Source organism: Botryllus schlosseri, chromosome 2 (assembly GCF_051294905.1).
Source record: "Botryllus schlosseri isolate E-star chromosome 2, Bs_hap1, whole genome shotgun sequence".
Classification (NCBI taxonomy): domain Eukaryota; kingdom Metazoa; phylum Chordata; class Ascidiacea; order Stolidobranchia; family Styelidae; genus Botryllus; species Botryllus schlosseri.
In genome coordinates, this window is record NC_137237.1 from 26,472,860 (window position 1) to 26,484,868 (window position 12,009).

General features: G+C 40.5%; 1 protein-coding gene and 1 long non-coding RNA gene across 2 annotated transcripts in view; one reads left to right on the forward strand and one right to left on the reverse strand.

Moving 5' to 3' along the window:
* Positions 1–12,009, reverse strand: part of LOC145457292 (retinol dehydrogenase 10-like) — a 241,837-nt gene that overhangs the window by 216,688 nt on the left and 13,140 nt on the right. The window lies entirely within an intron of this gene.
* On the forward strand, positions 5,725–7,003 carry LOC145457503 (uncharacterized). Its single transcript, XR_013920903.1, has 2 exons — positions 5,725–6,836; positions 6,918–7,003. It is a non-coding gene; the product is annotated as an uncharacterized LOC145457503 (long non-coding RNA).

The following is a 12,009-nucleotide window of genomic DNA, read 5'->3' on the forward strand; positions in this document are numbered from 1 at the left end:
TTTGCAATTGATGTGATCGTGAAGTTTGATGAATAGTTTCAGGCTTTCGGAGCAATGTAAGAGGGAATTTTCACTTTATAAGCTGAAAAGATATATGTGACACTTAGATATTGTCAAATTAATAAAAATCTAAAATGTCGCTGCGGGCCGCCCAAAATGCTCTGGCGGGCCGCGTGTTTGAGACCTCTGATCTACAATATTTGTCAAATAATAACCATCAAGTGGACAAATTGGGGTCACTGTGCAAGTGCACTAACTGCAATCTTAGACAAAGCTTTTTTCATGCAATTCCAATGACTACACCAAGGGTCGGCAACCTTCGGCCCGCGGGCCGGATCCGGCCCGCCAAGCGAAATCGTCTGGCCCGCGACATGATAATTAGTTATCAAGAGAATGCGACCCGCCGTTTCCCGTGGAGTTCCAAACTGCAGTGTTGGCACTGTTTGGAAATAGTGTGGTATTTCTACTATATCAAAACACCCTAATAGACCATTGTTACGCCATAAAACTGTCTCGAAAACGATAGATTATAGTTATAGTATCTCGTACCAAGTAATTACGAGATTGTCTGCAGAGTAAACTCGTAGAGTAGACCAGTTCTCTTCATCCAGATGTATCGTACACCCGAAAGTGTGACTTAATTTTAGAAGGGCGTACCAGTATACGATGCACCGCATTACATTAGACCAGGGGTCACCAACACGCTGCCAGGTGTGTTTTTGCAGCCCGCGACCTTGTTTCAGATTTCGGAAAATGTATATCAATATTGTATTTCTAAATGCTTGAAATACTATTTGTAAAAATCTTGATCGTTTCCGCAAAGATTATTCTCTCGCTTTCAACATCACCATTTTGCGCTAAAAATGACTTCGACATTACATATAGCGTGCTCGCAAAAGACGACAGGCCGATGAAACTGAATTCACCTCGCCCACCATGCCCTTACTAGCAACTAGATAGCCATGGTCAACACAATGCAGTGGTTATCAACCGCGGGTCCGCGAAGCACTTTCAGGAGGCCCGAAAAATCTCTAAACCTCTTAATAGCATGATGTAGATTCTGTAGTATGCCCTGCACTCGATAGCTGGCCGCGCTTTTGCTGCGACTGGATGCTGATATGTCGTTGATTTGCTGGTGTCAAGACCACTTGGAGATGTTCTGGCAGTCTCGAGCGTAAGGTAGATCCAATATGTCGGTGATTCCCAACCTTTTTGTTTTCACAGAACCCTTTTGAACGATCACGCACCCCCGCGGACCCCCCAGTTCAAGTTCAAATTTAGCTCAATTGTCGTGCCACCGTCTTATGCAAATATTAACTTAAACAGAATATGCATCATGCTATGATAAATACCGTCAAGATAGTGTAAAGGTGAAGCGTCCGGCTTCTTGATCGGTAGATTGCGGGTTTGATTCCTGGCCGGATCTGATCAAGGACCTGATTAGTAACGCTGGGTGCAAGACTTGGAAATCCACCTTCCTTGTCCAGCGGCATATGCACATCCACGCACTGATGGTATGCGTATGCAGTATGCACAGATCGCGTATTTGTAGGCCTATATCATGAATGGGTGTGTATGCCGCAAAAAAAATCAATGACAAAAATGGACTATGTCCTTTCCTTTCAATACGTATAATTATTAGTGCTGTATTAAGGTAAAGCAGCGATTCTTTTTAACAATATTTTTACCACACGTGTAGACGACAACACGTTACATTGATATAATGCCTTTTCACCTTAGCTAAAAGCTCATCAGATGCCAAATATTAGGTGTTGACAATAAAATCGTGCGGCCCGCGACGTCTATCAAGTTGGGAAAGTGATCCTAGACTAATTTGAGCTGGCGACCCCCTAAAGTGAGTGTGAATTATAGTAAAAATGAAAATTCCGGCCCGCCAAAGAGTTGTACAATCGATGTCTGGCCCGTGACTAGCAAAAGGTTGCCGACCCATGGACTACACAACAAAGACGCTACACACATATTCATGCAAGTATACCTTCTCAAATCAATTAACTCAAGTGTACTTACTTGAAGCTTCTGCGTGGAAGGTTTTTTTTTGATGGCTGTATTAGATTTCGATTCAATAAAATCTGAATCCGATGACTGAAAGAAAACGTTGCAAATGCCTATGGAATCATTGTTATGTGAAATTGAAAACAAGGACTTACATTGCAAGATTAATTGAGTTTTGGTGACTATGGAGATTCTTTAATTGCTGTTGTTTTCGCAACTGTCTGTCGAGATAAAAGTCATATAATGCATATAGGGAACTTTAAATATAGTTACCCACCAATACCTTAGACTTGGTGGGCTTCCCACCAATCAATTTCGAACATGTTGAGCCCATAAAATCCGAGTCAGATGACTAAACAGAGAGGACCAAAAGTCAATCCAACACGTCTTAGGGGAAAGCAAATGCAGCCTTACTTGACAAGATTCCTCCAAAGATTGATCTTTCTTCAAAACTATAGTCAATTTGTGATCTGTTACGTTCTTGGTTTTATAGAACTTCTTCGTAAGATACATCGAAGGTACAGCTTCTGTCAATAAATACAAAGGAACATTATATAAATATACACAGGAGTTTGCTAGAGATGATTGCCACCAACCCTTTTTAAGTCGTCGGCGCTTGCTATTTCCTTTACGATGACGAGTAAAATCGCCCCTCTTGAAATGCTTACTGCATACAAATTTTTTTTTTCTGCTTTTTCTTGGTCAACGAGATTCCTATGGCACTAAACCACTGTCGTCTTAGTGCAATTTCAGAAGGAATTTTATGAAGAGTATGCGATGCGTCATTCCTTTTGACATCACACGATGTAACGGCACAGCTTGTCGATGTCATTGCAGCTTGCAATAATGTCAATGTATATTGTATATACTATTACGAAGACTCTGGGTAGAGCAAGACAATACCGTAGACCAGTGCTTTTCAACCTTTTTGAGCTCCATTCGTACTTTTTTTGAAAAACAATTTAATTCGCACCAGCCAGCTGGAATTTATTACACGAAAAGAAAATGAAAAGCTTATCACTTTTGTATTTGTAGAGCTCCCTGTAGGTACAGAGCGTCATTATTTCACATTCAGCGTATCGTATTGCTGATTAGTCAAATACTAAAATCACTGCAGTAGAAAACAACCGCTGTATCCCGTCTGGCAATTCTTAACCTCAATCTTCCTCGCTAATCCCCTGGGATATCGAACAAAAGAACTATCGCTGGCTTCCCGCCTGATGAAAGTTGCGAGTTGAGTGACTTTGCGCCTGATTAGCTCCTGTTATTAAATATAAAGATGACTATAACCCTTCAAGTCGATGTACCACCATACAATCTATTCTTAAGCCTACTTGGTGTTAGAACGGCTGGCCTACTGAAATTATGTCAATATGAAACTATTGATTGTTGCGATATTGAATTCCTATATCTATAAATGCATATTTTCAAAATGCTGATTGTCAGCAATCTCTGACACGCCGTGCTGAAATCGTACTAGCAAAATCGTAATACTCTACGGGTTTATGTAACCCTATTGTATATGGAATTACAATTTTATCAAAATCTTTCTTTCTTGGCCACAAGAAATGTCCACCCACGTCCCACACCCATACGTGTGACAAATGAAATAATTTACGGATTGATTCGGTGAATCGAATTACGATCTCATGTCCGTAATTGAATACGGCGTAAATAACAGTAAATTTCGTTACGACCACGCATGTAAACTCGTTTACTGCTCAAAAAGTGTAAATTTACGGATTGATTCGGTGAATCGAATTACGATCTCATGTCCGTAATTGAATACGGCGTAAATAACAGTAAATTTCGTTACGACCACGCATGTAAACTCGTTTACTGCTCAAAAAGTGTAAATTTACGGATTGATTCGGTGAATCGAATTACGATCTCGTGTCCATAATTGACTACGGCTTAAATAACCGTAAATTTAGTTACGATCACGTATGTAAACTCGTTTACTGCTCAAAAAGGTGTGAATTTACGGATTTTTCTAACAGTGTATGCCAATATCTCTCTAAGTACAATAGCCAGGTAAAAGTTATTGCGTGCAATCGATGTAACTTTCAGAGTTATACAATCTGATACCGGAATTGTAGCTCTAGGCCAGTGGTTCTCAACCTTTTTCACCTCGCGGACCGGTAAAATTTCAAAAAAATATTTTGCGGACCGGTGGACTTTCAGAAATTGAAATCAACCCCAAATGTAGAGTATGAAGCCGTTTTTTGCAAGTATATGGTGCTAGAGAGTGACATTTTAGGGTTTGGATCGTAATTAATTATGTTCATGATGGTATCCATGAGATTTTTCGGTAGTGAGTCTGCTGCGTCAAGGTAAAATTGCCTTGGCCAGATAAACGTGCGACCGCGGACAGTCGTTTAAAGTCTTTCGCCCCGTATGCCCTGGATTTAACCGACCATGTCAACTCGAATAAAATTATTCTCTTCGACAATATCGTGAGAAGAAGTGTTTGGGAGTCGAACCAAGCACCTTGTCGTGCTACCTTGCTGAAAGCTGATTGCTCACTACCACCAGACGTAGGCTACTCTGGCTACTACGGATTCAATGTGCCGCACGAAAACACCTGTCAACAGCTATACCTGGCCAATGGCCATACACAAAACCAGTGCCGAAAAGGCACTTTGTCAGTCAACCCCTGAAAAACGTTAGTTTTTGGCCCCACAGCTAGATGGATGCTCTCACCACTGCTTGAGAGCACATCCGTTCTACTAAGTGCCGGCAGAGAGTCTACGTAGCCTAATCGCTAAAAGCGTGGAAATTTTCTATAATTCATGACCAAATCCGTCAATAATATTGGTAATTGCGTATATATTGCTATATTTTATTTTATCCTATCAGAATCAGATTCTCCGGTAGAGCTGAGTGAGGTGTCGTCTTGGAAAATTTATGGCATGTAATTAAATTAAACATATTCGGGCTGGACTGTCAGTAATAATTACTTTGTTGCATGTCATTAATTCATGACCTACTGTCTGTTACATAGTGAATAGATATTGAAATCGCCCAAGCGTACTAAGCTAAAAGAAGCACACGATTCCAAATTGCTATTTCTTCACAGGAAAATAACTTTCTCTGTGGGATGGCGTTTTTCCTGTGGGGTACAGATTGCCAGTACTGGGAAATTCGGCTCCATTCATTTAGCTGCCAATGGACAATTTGACATATTTATATCGCGGTTTTTTGTCTACAAAGGGCAGTCATTTCGGCCAAGGTTTTGTCGCTGCAAAATGTTTGGCACACTTCGCGCAGTCCTGTATTAGCCCAAACTTCATCATGCATTGGTGCGTCGTGACGCGGCAATGGCTGACGCCGAAAATGCCTGATCACTCAATATCCAATTTATTTAGTGACACCAAATCGGACAAAGTGTGAAATTTTGTTTTTAAAAGTTGGATGAAGTTTCACCTAAAATAATCTTTAGTTTATGTTCATTCACGAAATAACTTCGAGCTCCTTCAAGCTCGGCCCCTATCAATTAGGGGTTGTAGTGTGGCAGTTACCATAGTTACTATACTGCACAAAATGAATGAATGGAAAACCAATCATCCTGCAAACTGCGCATTTTAGCAAGTCATCTTGTACTGGTTGCTCACGATGTTCTCAATCAGTTTAAATTTTGATGCTTTATTGATTTTATCAATCGACAAGCCTTCAACATATTTCACCTTGAAATTAAGGTATGAAATTGTAAAATGCCTCGCGGACCGGCAGTAAAGTCGTCGCGGACCGGCGGTTGAGAACCACTGCTCTAGGCCTTCGGGAGCATAGAGAAATCTTGGTCAATTTCATACCCCCCAAAATGTCTAAGTATGCCAATATCTCTCTAAGTACAATAGCCAGGGAAAGGTTATTGCGTGCAATCGATGTAACTTTCAGAGTTATGCAATCTGCTTGTAGTCGCGCAATTATAAAAAAAATCTTACTCAACCGTTACTCGATCAACTAATCTTTTTCGCCATCGAAGCTCTGTAATGTACATGGCACTTGAATGTGTTGCCTCGCCATTTAGTGAATCCCTCTTCTAGTATTATTCACTATTCACTCCGATGGTATCGGCTACGCTAGTTAATCCAAACGCTCTTCTCTGGGTCGCGCAGATTCCAGTTAACTTTAATTCGAATTCAAAATAACACTTCGAATTCAAAATCACACGTCCCAAACGATTAAACAATTACGCACACGTGTTTTTGAAATGATAATCACACCGTACATCACTCGATCCAGTTTATTCTGTCCACATCAAGTTTTGATCCGCACTGAAATGTTTTTCACAATTCGAACTGTTAGCATGACGCCTCAACCGATTGACTTTGTTAATATGCCAATGGCCGTAATATTTGCACCCCACGATTTTGTGTTGTCACCAGTATTTGAATTGTATATTTAGTGTGACAATCGTTCATTTTTCCGTCATCACTTATTAGTTTCGCCGCAAGCTTATATTCACCTCTTTGTATGTCATATGCGTCTACCGAGCCTTTCACTTTGGCAATTGTTTATTTATCGCTAAAGCAATATTTTGTCGTTAATGTCTTTACCACCATACCCACCCCCCTTTCGTTCGCCGTTAAACCATTAGAGTTGTACTAAGTATTCGAATTTTAGTCTGTTATCACTACCGTGTCATGCTGATAGAGTCCTTCACTTAGTAGTTAAATCGTTGTCTCTGGTTTCCGTAATATCCTAAAGCTTTTACCAACCAGGGGGGCCCTTGTAGCGTACCGCTCCACGATTATCCTAATTACCCTCGCTGATCACTGATTATGCTTCTATACTTGTTGCTGTTGCGAACCTATGTGGCAGTCGCATTTTGTCACCGTCCGAGGCGCGGTCGGCTCTTAGTCACCGTCGGAGGTGCAGTCGGCTTTTAGTCACCGTCGGAGGCAGTCGTCTTTTAGTCTCCGTCGGACGAGCGTCGTCATGTTTTAGTCATTTTATTAAAAGAGCAATGCTGACTTGTCTACTTTGACTTATCGAGCCGCGGACCTAGAAGAACGCGTGCCCACGATAGAGCACGCCAACCGTTATTTGGTTGTATTAACGTAAGCATCCCTTTGTTGGACGCTGAGGGATGCGAAGCCCTAGCGGTACAACCAATACTTCCAATCACTCTCACACCCAGGAAGAGTATGGCCCTTGGCCTTCATATTCCTGAACGGGATCGGAAACCGCTTGACGGGGCAGTATCCCATGCATAGTCATGGTGGCGAGGACAAGCTTGTGGCCGCAGACTCAAGCCCCTCAAAGCCTGGCTATGCAGACTCGTTGCACCAGTAACAAGAGAGAAACTGAAGCAAAACGAGATGGGTGTCTATGTGTACCACATAGACACCCTGGCAAACCCTACAGGGGGAGGTTGGCTGCGGTCCCTCAAGACCCTAAAAAAATAAAAAATCTTTACACCGTAAACGGAAATATTATAAATCTTAGCCTCCGGCGATCCATCTTTACACCGTAAACGGAAATATTCAACATGTTCGCTTCGGGCGATCCATCTTTACTCCGTAAACGGAAATATTCAAAATTCATTCCCCCCAAAATGTCAAAGTATGCCAATATCTCTCTATGAAATTTACCAAGATTTCTCTATATTCCCGAAGGCCTAGAACTACAATTCCGGTATCAGAGTGTCTAACTCTGAAAGTTTCATCGATTGCACGCAATAACTTTTCCCTGGCTATTGTACTTAGAGAGATATTGGCATACTTTGACATTTTGGGGGGTATGAAATTTACCAAGATTTCTCTATGTTCCCGAAGGCCTAGAACTACAATTCCGGTATCAGAGTATCTAACTCAGAAAGTTACATCGATTGCACGCAATAACTTTTCCCTGGCTATTGTACTTAGAGAGATATTGGCATACTTTGACATTTTTGGGGGTATGAAATTTACAAAGATTTCTCTATGTTCCCGAAGGCCTAGAGCTTCAATTCCGGTATTAGATTGCATAACTCTAAAAGTTACATCGATTGCACGCATTCACCTTTCCAGGCTATGGTACTTAGAGAGATATTGGCATATTTCGACATTTTTGGGGGTATGAAATTTACCAAGATTTCTCTATGTTCCCGAAGGCCTGGAGCTACAATTCCAGTATCAGATTGTATAACTCTAAAAGTTGCATAGATTGCACGCAATAACTTTTTCCTGGCTATTGTACTTAGAGAGATGTTGGCATATTTCGACATTTTAGGGTGTATGAAATTGACCAAGACTTCTCTATGTACCCGAAGGCCTAGAGCTATAATTCCGGTATCAGATTGTATAACTCTAAAAGTTACATCGATTGCACGCAATAACTTTTCCCTGGCTATTGTACTTAGAGAGATGTTGGCATATTTAGACATTTTAGGGTGTATGAAATTGACCAAGACTTCTCTATGTACCCAAGGCCTAGAGCTATAATTCCGGTATCAGATTGTATAACTCAGAAAGTTACATCGATTGCACGCAATAACTTTTCCTTGGCTATTGTACTTAGAGCGATATGGGCATATTTCGACATTTTGGGGGGTATGGAATTGACCAAGATTTCTCTATGTACCCGAAGGCCTAGAGTCACAATTCCGGTATCAGATTGCATAACTCTAAAATTTACATCGATTGCACGCAATAACTTTTCCCTGGCTATTGTACTTAGAGAGATATTGGCATACTTAGACATTTTTGGGGGTATGAAATTGACCAAGATGTCTCTATGTTCCCGAGGGCCTAGAGCTACAATTCCGGTATCAGATTGTATAACTCTAAAATTTACATCGATTGCACGCAATAACTTTTCCCTGGCTAATGTACTTAGAGAGATATTGGCATACTTAGACATTTTTGGGTTATGAAATTGACCAAGATTTCTCTATGTTCCCGAAGGCCTGGAGCTACAATTCCAGTATCAGATTGTATAACTCTAAAAGTTACATCGATTGCACGCAAAAACTTTTCCCTGGCTATTGTACTTGGAGAGATATTGGCATATTTCCTCATTTTGGGGGGTATGAAATTGACCAAGATTTCTCTATGTTCCCGAAGGCCTGGAGCTACAATTCCGGTATCAGATTGTATAACTCTAAAAGTTACATCGATTGCACGCAATAACTTTTTCCTGACTATTGTACTTAGATAGATATTGGCATATCTCGACATTTTCGGGGGTAGGAAATTGACCAAGATGTCTCTATGTTCCCGAGGGCCTAGAGCTACAATTCCGGTATCAGATTGTATAACTCTAAAATTTACATCGATTGCACGCAATAACTTTTCCCTGGCTAATGTACTTAGAGAGATATTGGCATACTTAGACATTTTTGGGTTATGAAATTGACCAAGATTTCTCTATGTTCCCGAAGGTCAAGAGCTACAATTCCAGTATCAGATTGTATGACTCTGAAAATTACATCGATTGCACGCAATAACTTTTCCCTGGCTATTGTACTTAGAGAGATATTGGCATACTTAGACATTTTGGGGGGTATGAAATTGACCAAGATTTCTCTATGTCCCCGAAGGCCTAGAGCTACAATTCCGGTATCAGATTGTATAACTCTGAAAGTTACATCGATTGCACGCAAAAACTTTTCCCTGGCTATTGTACTTAGAGAGATATTGGCATATTTCGACATTTTGGGGGGTAGGAAATTTACCAAGATTTCTCTATGTTCCCAGGGGCCTAGAGCTACAATTCCGGTATCAGATTGTATAACTCTAAAAGTTACATCGACTGCACGCAATAACTTTTCCCTGGCTATTGTACTTAGAGCGATATTGGCATATTTCGACATTTTGGGGGTATGGAATTGACCAAAATTTCTCTATGTTCCCGAAGGCCTGGAGCTACAATTCCGGTATCAGATTGTATAACTCTAAAAGTTACATCGATTGCACGCAAAAACTTTTCCCTGGCTATTGTACTTAGAGAGATATTGGCATATTTCGACATTTTAGGGGGTATGAAATTGACCAAGATTTCTTTATATTCCCGAAGGCCTAGAGCTTCAATTCCGGTATTAGATTGCATAACTCTAAAAGTTACATCGCTTGCACGCATCCACCTTTCCCAGGCTATTGTACTTAGAGAGATATTGGCATATTTCGACATTTTTGGGGGTATGAAATGGACCAAGATTTCTCTATGTTCCCGAAGGCCTGGAGCTACAATTCCAGTATCAGATTGTATAACTCTAAAAGTTACATCGATTGCACGCAAAAACTTTTCCCTGGCTATTGTACTTGGAGAGATATTGGCATATTTCCTCATTTTGGGGGGTATGAAACTGACCAAGATTTCTCTATGTTCCCGAAGGCCTGGAGCTACAATTCCGGTATCAGATTGTATAACTCTAAAAGTTACATCGATTGCACGCAATAACTTTTTCCTGACTATTGTACTTAGATAGATATTGGCATATTTCGACATTTTGAGGGGTATGAAATTGACCAAGATTTTTCTATGTTCTCGAAGTCTTAGAGCTACAATTCCGGTGTCAGATTGTATAACTCTGAAAGTTACATCGATTGCACGCAATAACTTTTCCCTGGCTATTGTACTTAGAGAGATGTTGGCATACTTAGACATTTTGGGATGTATGAAATTGACCAAGATTTCTCTATGTTCCCGAAGACCTGGAGCTACAATTCTGGGATCAGATTGTATAACTCTAAAAGTTACATCGATTGCATGCAATAACTTTTCCCTGGCTATTGTACTTAGAGCGATATGGGCATATTTCGACATTTTGGGGGGAATGGAATTGACCAAGATTTCTCTATGTACCCGAAGGCCTAGAGTCACAATTCCGGTATCAGATTGTATAACTCTAAAATTTACATCGATTGCACGCAATAACTTTTCCCTGGCTATTGTACTTAGAGAGATATTGGCATACTTAGACATTTTTGGGGGTATGAAATTTACCAAGATTTCTCTATGTTCCCGAAGGCCTGGAGCTACAATTCCAGTATCAGATTGTATAACTCTAAAAGTTGCATAGATTGCACGCAATAACTTTTTCCTGGCTATTGTACTTAGAGAGATGTTGGCATATTTCGACATTTTAGGGTGTATGAAATTGACCAAGACTTCTCTATGTACCCGAAGGCCTAGAGCTATAATTCCGGTATCAGATTGTATAACTCAGAAAGTTACATCGATTGCACGCAATAACTTTTCCCTGGCTATTGTACTTAGAGAGATGTTGGCATATTTAGACATTTTAGGGTGTATGAAATTGACCAAGACTTCTCTATGTACCCAAGGCCTAGAGCTATAATTCCGGTATCAGATTGTATAACTCAGAAAGTTACATCGATTGCACGCAATAACTTTTCCTTGGCTATTGTACTTAGAGCGATATGGGCATATTTCGACATTTTGGGGGGTATGGAATTGACCAAGATTTCTCTATGTACCCGAAGGCCTAGAGTCACAATTCCGGTATCAGATTGCATAACTCTAAAATTTACATCGATTGCACGCAATAACTTTTCCCTGGCTATTGTACTTAGAGAGATATTGGCATACTTAGACATTTTTGGGGGTATGAAATTGACCAAGATGTCTCTATGTTCCCGAGGGCCTAGAGCTACAATTCCGGTATCAGATTGTATAACTCTAAAATTTACATCGATTGCACGCAATAACTTTTCCCTGGCTAATGTACTTAGAGAGATATTGGCATACTTAGACATTTTTGGGTTATGAAATTGACCAAGATTTCTCTATGTTCCCGAAGGCCTGGAGCTACAATTCCAGTATCAGATTGTATAACTCTAAAAGTTACATCGATTGCACGCAAAAACTTTTCCCTGGCTATTGTACTTGGAGAGATATTGGCATATTTCCTCATTTTGGGGGGTATGAAATTGACCAAGATTTCTCTATGTTCCCGAAGGCCTGGAGCTACAATTCCGGTATCAGATTGTATAACTCGAAAAGTTACATCGATTGCACGCAATAACTTTTTCCTGACTATTGTACTTA